This window comes from Bombina bombina, chromosome 6, assembly GCF_027579735.1.
Source record: "Bombina bombina isolate aBomBom1 chromosome 6, aBomBom1.pri, whole genome shotgun sequence".
Taxonomy (NCBI): domain Eukaryota; kingdom Metazoa; phylum Chordata; class Amphibia; order Anura; family Bombinatoridae; genus Bombina; species Bombina bombina.
Genome location: NC_069504.1, coordinates 925,653,070 through 925,661,354, shown reverse-complemented (window position 1 = coordinate 925,661,354; position 8,285 = coordinate 925,653,070). Strand labels below are relative to the sequence as shown.

Genomic DNA, 8,285 nt, shown 5'->3' with positions numbered 1-8,285 from the left:
AAAAGATTACATAATACCAGACCTTAAAAGTGGCGACAACAACAAAGCAAAAAAAAAAAAACCTACAACTTTTCAAGGCATATGATGCTTTAAATCAACCAGAATACGACTACTCCCTTTCTGATGTTTGATAGTGAAGGCAGAAACACAAGACCTTCATTCATTATTGTTCCCTGACTGTGCACAATCTTGCCTATTTAAGATGCAGGAGGTTTCTTCATCTAGTCAGTTTCCATAGCGAAGAGGCGCTGTAAGATCCATTGTTAGACCTGGTAAGTAAACCGACTTTCACATAGTGTAACTCAAACATTAGTAAGGGTTAATGACAAGAAATTGAATACTAAATTATTACAAATAATTTTATCTTTAAATATACCATGGTGCATTTATGTAGCATATTTTCCCCTTTTTAATGTACAAATAAGATTTTAAAATTGTGTCTTTGAGTTTGTGTTTATGATTTTACAAATGCAAAACATGAATACTTTTATAGGTAAAAAAAATTATATATATATATATATATATATATATATATATATATATATATATATATATATATATATATATATATATATATATATACACACACACACTATATATATCTATTTTACCTATAAAAGTCATTTTTCAGTTTCTCATAATAAACTTGTCTGTAAATGGCAAATTTATGGATGTTTATATATTCTGGGAAATGTTTTGATAGTGCTCAAAAGAAAGTGAAAAAAATGAACATGTATTTGCATCTGTAATAAATTATGTGCTTTGCCAATAGTTACTAAAGAAGTAAATAATGTACTATAAGAAGAATATACTAATTAAAAATAAATGTACTTTTTAAATCACTTTTCAAGAAATAAAACAAAGGTCTTCTATTAAAGAATAAATGTTAATAGTATTATACGATACTGTATTATCTATGAATATCCCGATTAACTGTTTCATGCCTTTTACAACTGTTGACTATAGTGAGCTACTAATTAAGTATGTCAGTATACTATACCAAACAGCTATGCTGCAGAATAGAATTATTTTATAAAGTTTAAAGGAACATCATACTGCTTCCTTTTACATCAAATCAGTATTTTAATACTTTTAAATTATGTCTAATTCAAACATTTTTTGGGTGTCATACAGGGAAATCAGCCTACACTGAACCTACTTTATAGCTAGCAGAACTCATATTAAAGGGACACTGAACCCAATTTTTTTTCTTTCGTGATTCAGATAGAGCATGCGATTTTAAGCAACTTTCTAATTTATTCCTATTCTAATTTTTTCTTCGTTCACTTGCCATCTTTATTTTAAAAAGAAGGCATCTAAGCTTCTTTTTTGGTTCAGTGCTCCGGACAGCACTCTTTTTATTGGTGGATGAATTTATCCACCAATCAGCAAGAATAACCCAGGTTATTCACCAAAAATGGGCCGGCATCTAAACTTACATTCTTGCATTTCAAATAAAAATACCAAGAGAATGAAGAAAATTTGATAATAGGAGTAAATTAGAAAGTTGCTTAAAATTGCATGCTCTGTCTGAATCACGAAAGAAAACATTTGGGTTCATTGTCCCTTTAAGGATAATACCATTAAAAAATAAACCAGGAAATGCAGACATACAAAGAGATACTTAGAAAACCAAGCTTTAATCTCAGTAATAATATATTGTAAATAAATAATCCCACGTCAACTCACACTATGAAAAAGTGTGAAACATTATTTATGGTCTTTTCTCTAGATCTAACTGTTGATAATCATTTATTTCCATGCTATGAAATGAAGTTCAGTGATAAAATAAAGTAAGCCACCTAATGTAAAGAGCTCTCCCAGATCTCCTGTATTTTGTAGGTAAGTCCCTGTTTGAGAGCTTTGTCTCATTTTCCATTTTACAGCTCTCCCTTACCTATAATATTGAAACTTCAAACTCTAGTCAAGCCTTCTGATCAGCCCATGCATAACCGCGCCCACATCACAATTGACGCTACCCAGATTTCAACCCACAGGTCTCTTAGCCTCAGGCTACCGCCCTCCAGCCCGCAGGATCCAGGACAGTTTTGAGGCTGGGTGCTCATGTTGCTTTATAAGCAGCAAAATGTCCATATGTGATATCTGCACTTTATTTTCCTTTAAGTGCCATAAAACATGTTGAGATCTGTGCATAGTCTAAAAGGGCTAATTAAGAAAAAAACATTGTTTAAAATGTGCTGGCAAGTATGTTAAAAAAAATTCAAAAGTAAGTAAAATGACTTACATAGCTGTGCTTTCTGGAGTTGACCGATCCCCCCTAATCAGTGTTTAACATGAGAAACACAGGTATTGTATTTTGCTTATTTGCTTCTAGATAATGACTGTTAACGTCTTGCATTCTGCCATATCAATGTTGGATATAGAGGCAGCCATAAAAAGGAATTGTGTGGGGGGAGTTAGAGCTGTAAAATTCAGACACTTAAAGGGACAGTAAACATAGAAAATGTTATATAATTCTGCACATAGTGCAGAATTCTAGAACATTATATTAGTGCTAGAGTTATATAACCTAATATTGCCTGCAAAGTTTTATTAAAAAATAGTGTTTTCCAGACCCGCTCTCTGTGCTCTTCTGAGCGGGTCTGGTTTTTACACAGAGCGCATCTGGCCAGCTGTCTAGTCACAGCTCAGCCCGACCGCGCCATTACACTCAGTGCAGCTCACTCTTGCTCTGTCTGACAGCGGGAGCGATGTATATATGAATATTTTTTTCTACTTGAAAGCTTCTTTCCTCACAATCACCTACCAGGAGTCCAGTATTATAAATGTTTAAAACAAATGTCAGTTTTTTTTATATCCTCGCTGTGTTGCACTCATGAGCACCAGCAAGGGTGCAGCACAGCTTTTGGGGCCAGTCCTTAGGCAAGCAGTTGTAATATGGCTTAATGGAGTTGCAGAGCAAGTGGTCTAAAATGGCAACACTGCAGAGAGGGGATTCAAGGCCAGGGGACATATATTTCAAATCTAATAAAGCAATATGGCTGAGAGAAGTTGCAGGGTCAGAGGTGTCAGCCGTATTGAATCAGTCCAGGACTAGACCCAATTGCTAGAATGAATATATTGCACACACTAGCACACTAAGAAAACCCCAGGACGTGACCCACTCAGTAATAAGAAAGTAATAATGCAGAATACACAGAACTGATTAATTACAGTAGATGCAGGAATACAGGAGAGCTGCATACTTAATTCTTGGAGACAGGAAGCTGAGAGCAGGCAAAGTGGAGGTCAGTAACACTTCATGGCAGGCAGAGGGTAATCCAAGAGAGTGGTCAGGCAAAGCAGAGGTCAGTATAACTTTATGGCAGGCAAAGGGTAATCCATTAGAGGGGTGAGGCAAAGCAGAGGTCAGTATCACTTTATGGCAGGCAGAGGGTAATCCAAGAGAGTGGTCAGACAAAGCAGAGGTCAGTATCACTTTATGGCAGGCCGAGGGTAATCCAAGAGAGTGGTCAGGCAACACTGTATGGCAGGCAGATGGTAATTCAGCACAAAGGAACACAGGACAAAAAGCATGTACCCAGGACACAGGATGAATCCAACAAACGGGCCCAGAAGATCTGCCCCGCCAAAGATTTAAAGACCGGCTGATGTCATTAGAGCAGGTCAGCTGAGAGACCGCGTCATGTTGAAAGGCAACATGACACTATCGAGGAGAGCAGACGGATCCGGTAGCTGCGGGGACACATCTATGATCGGATCCATGACAGTACCCCCCTCGTGGATGGCAGGTTTGAGGAGAGAGACATGAAAAAACGGATGGATCTTGAGGTTCTTGGGGAGAGCTAAGCATTACAGCAGACTTGGTTCATGATACGAAAAGGACCCACATAGCAAGGGTCTAGTTTTGTCGAACATTGTTTGAGACGTCGTGTAGGAAATCCAAACCTTCTCTCCACAACGGTACTTGGATGCCTCTTTACGTTTGTGATCAGCATATAACTTGTACCGTCTGGAAACTTTAGAGAGAAGCTAACAGATTCTCCGCCAATGTCGAAAAAGTCTTTAGGCAGACAGATCAGCAGTGGGTATTCCAGTGATAGAAGCAGATAGAGGTTCTGGGTTAGAATCCGTAAGCCGCTTTAAATGGTGAGGTCTTCAGGGAAGCATTACAATGGGAATTATGAGCTGTTTACAAAGAGATATCCAAAACTGAGAAACAAACTGTACTCCTCTGTCAGATGCAATATCGAGTGGGAAACAATGCAATCTTACAATATGCTGAATAAAGAGTTTGGAGAGTTTTTTGGCTGATGGAAGTCCAGGTAAAGGAACAAAATGAGTGAATCTGTCAACAGTTACACAAATAGTATTATTACTGGCTGAGAGTGGAAGGTCAGTGATAAAGTCCACGGACAGATGATACCACGGTTGATGAGGAATGGGAAGAGGTTGAAGCAGACCTGAAGGAAGATGATGCTTTATTGGATGCACAAACTGTACAGGAAGAAACATAGTCCTTAAAGCCCTTTTCTAAGGAGGGCTACCAGACATGTTGTCTTAATTTCCACAAAGTATTGCTGATTCCAGGATGTCCAGCAAGGACATTATTATGAGCACAATGTAGCAGTTTAGAGCGGAGGCACTCGGGATCAAAATGAAGACCTGCGGGGGGGGGGGGGGTTTATAATAAGAAGGAAGATTCACCTGAGCAGTACGTATTGCTTGCAGAGTAGAAACGGAGAGCTGAGATATTATTTCATGAGGATGAAGGATATTGCCTGGTTCCTGTTGTACTGAGTTGACTGGTTGAAATTGTCTGGAAAGGCATCAGCTTTAATATTTTTAGTACCAGGATGTAGAAGAGAACATAGTGAAATCTAGAAAAGTACAACGACCATCTAGCGTGGTGAGAGTTCAAGAGTCTAGCTGTTTGGAGGTAGAGTAGATTTTTGTCATCAGTTAGGATCAAGAAAGGCTGAGGAGTACCCTCTAACCAATGCCTACATTCGTCCATGGCAATCTCGATAGCTAATAGCTCTTTTTTTCCAACATCACAGTTTAGTTCGGATTAGTTGATTTTTTTTAGAGAAGAAACCCACAGGATGGATTTTACCGGATTCAGGGTTGCGTTGGGAAAGAACCGCTCTTGTGGCTACGTAGGAAGCATCGACCTCCAAGATAAATTGTAGTTCAGGGTCGGGATAACGTAGGATTGGAGCAGAAGGAAAAGACAATTTGAGAGTTTCAAAGCCCTGAATAGATTTAACGGACCACTCTTTGCATTTCTGTCCCTTTTTAGTTAAGGAAGGGGTGAAGAAATAGTGGCAAAACCTTTTATAAACTTCCTGTAATAATTTGCGATACCCAGAAACCGTTGGAGTGCCTTAAAGGGACACTGAACCCAAATTTTTTCTTTCGTGATTCAGATAGAGTATGCAATTTTAAGGGACTTTCTAATTTACTCCTGTTATCAAATTTTCTTTATTCTCTTGGTATCTTTATTTGAAATGCAAGAATGTAAGTTTAGATGCCGGCCCATGTTTGTTGAACAACCTGGGTTGTCTTTGCTGATTGGTGGATAAATTCATCCACCAATAAAAAAGTGTTGTCCAGAGTTCTGAACAAACAAAAAAAAGCTTAGATGCCTTCTTTTTCAAATAAAGATAGCAAGAGAACGAAGAAAAATTGATAATAGGAGAAAATTAGAAAGTTGCTTAAAATTGCATGCTCTATCTGAAACCCGAAATAAAAAAATTGGGTTCAGTGTCCCTTTAAGAGAGGTTGGCCTGGGCCATTCGATAATGGCCGATAATTTAGTGAGATCAATTTCAAAACTTGACTTGGAAATTATGTAACCCAAGAAGAGGACAGAATCTTTTTTTTTTTTTTTTTATTTATTCTTTTTTATTTGTGCCAGAAAGCGGAAAAACAAACAAAATACAATACGTTTGGATATAAAACTGCACCACGCAGGGTGCGAAATATGCATTAAACAAAATACAGCGATTGAATTGCACCATTCACAATATATAAATATGTCAAAATAACAAAAAATAAGAAGTAAGCCTCTTTTGCTTCTTTTGCGTATATGTATCATGTAAAAATAAACGGTTCCTCTAACCCTGGCAATTCTTTTTAACATAGACTTGAAAACACACTACACACTCATACAACAACAACAACAACAACAAAAAAAAAAAAAAAAGGAACTTATATCTCTCACTTTAATCTGCCCCTCTTCCTTCCACTGTAGATCTCCTGACGTGTCAACTGTCTACCGACTCTGGTTCCTAGTCTGACCTCTTCATCCCATCACTAGTTCTATCTATAATTCATAATCCACTCTGCGGGAAAATCTCCCAGCAATACCAAATCAGCAAAACAATCAGTACTTAAGAAAGGAGATAGAATTGTCTTTTGCACATCTTCCGGATACATTTTAACTACCGGTAACCATCCCAGTAGAAATCTTTTGCATTCTTTTTCGCTTGCGTCCCAAAGATGAAAAGATTCAAAAATAATTTGTAGCTGGATTTCTCTGATAAAAAATGAAAACCCTGGCATCTTTTTGGCTTTCCAGTTACTTAATATGAGTTGTCTCACAAGTATAATAATTGTATTTATAATTTTACTTGACGGGACTGTCTTTTGGCTCGATCGAACTAGCAAAAATATATCCTCAACTTTAAGTTGTATGTTTGTTGCGTAGATTTTATTAATCCAAAAGATCACTTTCTTCCAGAATTGTTGAACTCTAGGGCAGTGCCAGAACATATGTAAAATATCCGCGTTCATATAGACGCATCGTGGGCAGAAGAAGTCTTGACCTATAAACATTTTAGCCATTTTCCAAGGTGTGCAATAATAGTTATTAAGTAATTTGACATGTCCTTCTCTCCAGCTAGTTGGAATATGGCATTTGCTTAAAGCTTCACAACTCTCTTTCAATATAGCTTGATTTATATTTGGAATCTTAGCTATCCATTTTGCACATAATTTCTCCATTAGAGAATCACTTTGTTTGGCAAGCATGATACTATATAATAATGAAATAGAGGGGGGCCTAACATGAGCAACGATCAAAATTGTTTTAAACTCCGTCCATGCGACTGTCTCACCACGATTCCATCTCCTAGAGGATATATAATTATGCACTTGCAAATAGGGATAGAGATTATTGCTTGAAAGGTCAAATCGAGCTTTCAAAATATCAAAAGGGATTATTTGTCGATCTTCCATAAAAAATTGCGAGACTAGCTTAAGATCTTTATTGAACCAATCTCTAAAAACCTGCTGGTTGTTTCCTGGAGGAAATTCGGGGTTGCCTATTAACGGTAAATAATCCGAAAAGGTGTAATCAATACCCATAAGAGAGCATATTTTTTGCCAAGCTAGAACTACATTGTTTATTGATATTAAACTTTTGACCTCATGCAGAGTTTCTTTAGGATGAATATGTAATAAAGCTTTGAGGGAAAAGGGAAGGACTAAAGTATTTTCCAGTTCTAATGTTGCAAACCAGCTTGTATCTATGAGCCAATCAAGCGCAATTTTGCCCAAGGCTGCAAGATTATAGAGCGCTATATTAGGTAGAGCTAACCCGGCTTCTTTACGAGGTTGCATTAGTTTTTCTATTGCAATTCGTGCTTTTTTCTTATTATGCCATATAAATTGTGAAAAACTCGAATTTAACTTACGTATATCTCCTTTATATAGTTTCAAGGGAAGGTTTTGAAGAAGAAAGAGAAGCCGGGGGAAGATTATAGTCTTAATAAGGTTCACTCTCGCAGTCAGAGATAAAGGAAAGGCAGCCCAAAGTTTCAAGTCCGCGTAGATTTTTTGAAATAACGGGACGAAATTCAAATCGTACCATTTTGCCGGATTTCTGTGAAGATAAATTCCCAAATATTTAAGAGCATCCACCTCTTTAAATTCCAGCCTATCTAAAGCAATCCTTGTTTTATATAGCCACATTATTTCACTTTTACTATAATTCACTTTGTACCCGGAGAATGAACTAAAAAGATTTAGACAATCTATAACCGTTGGGATAGCCCTAGGTGTATCATGAAGGAAGATTAGTAAGTCATCTGCATATAGTAAAGTTTTAAACACAGTCTGCCCAATGGAAATACCTTCTAATACATTCCGTAGCCTTATAGCGAGAGGTTCTAATGCAAGGTTAAACAATAAAGGAGACAAGGGACACCCTTGTCTAGTACCTTTTTTCAGTTTTATCCCTGAGGTGAGATTATTATTAATTAGAAGATAAGATATAGGACATTGATATATGTTACGGATGAACCGAACAAACTCATTTT

At 37.1% G+C, this 8,285-nt stretch overlaps 1 protein-coding gene across 1 annotated transcript in view; it reads left to right on the top strand.

The window, feature by feature from the left end:
• Positions 1 to 238: 238 nt before the first annotated feature.
• SPDL1 (spindle apparatus coiled-coil protein 1) overlaps positions 239 to 8,285 on the top strand; it is a 293,738-nt gene continuing 285,691 nt past the window's right edge. Inside the window, exon 1 of the mRNA XM_053718566.1 lies at positions 239 to 272. The gene's annotated coding sequence lies outside the window, so the exon portion shown is untranslated. The remainder of the gene's footprint in view (positions 273 to 8,285) is intronic.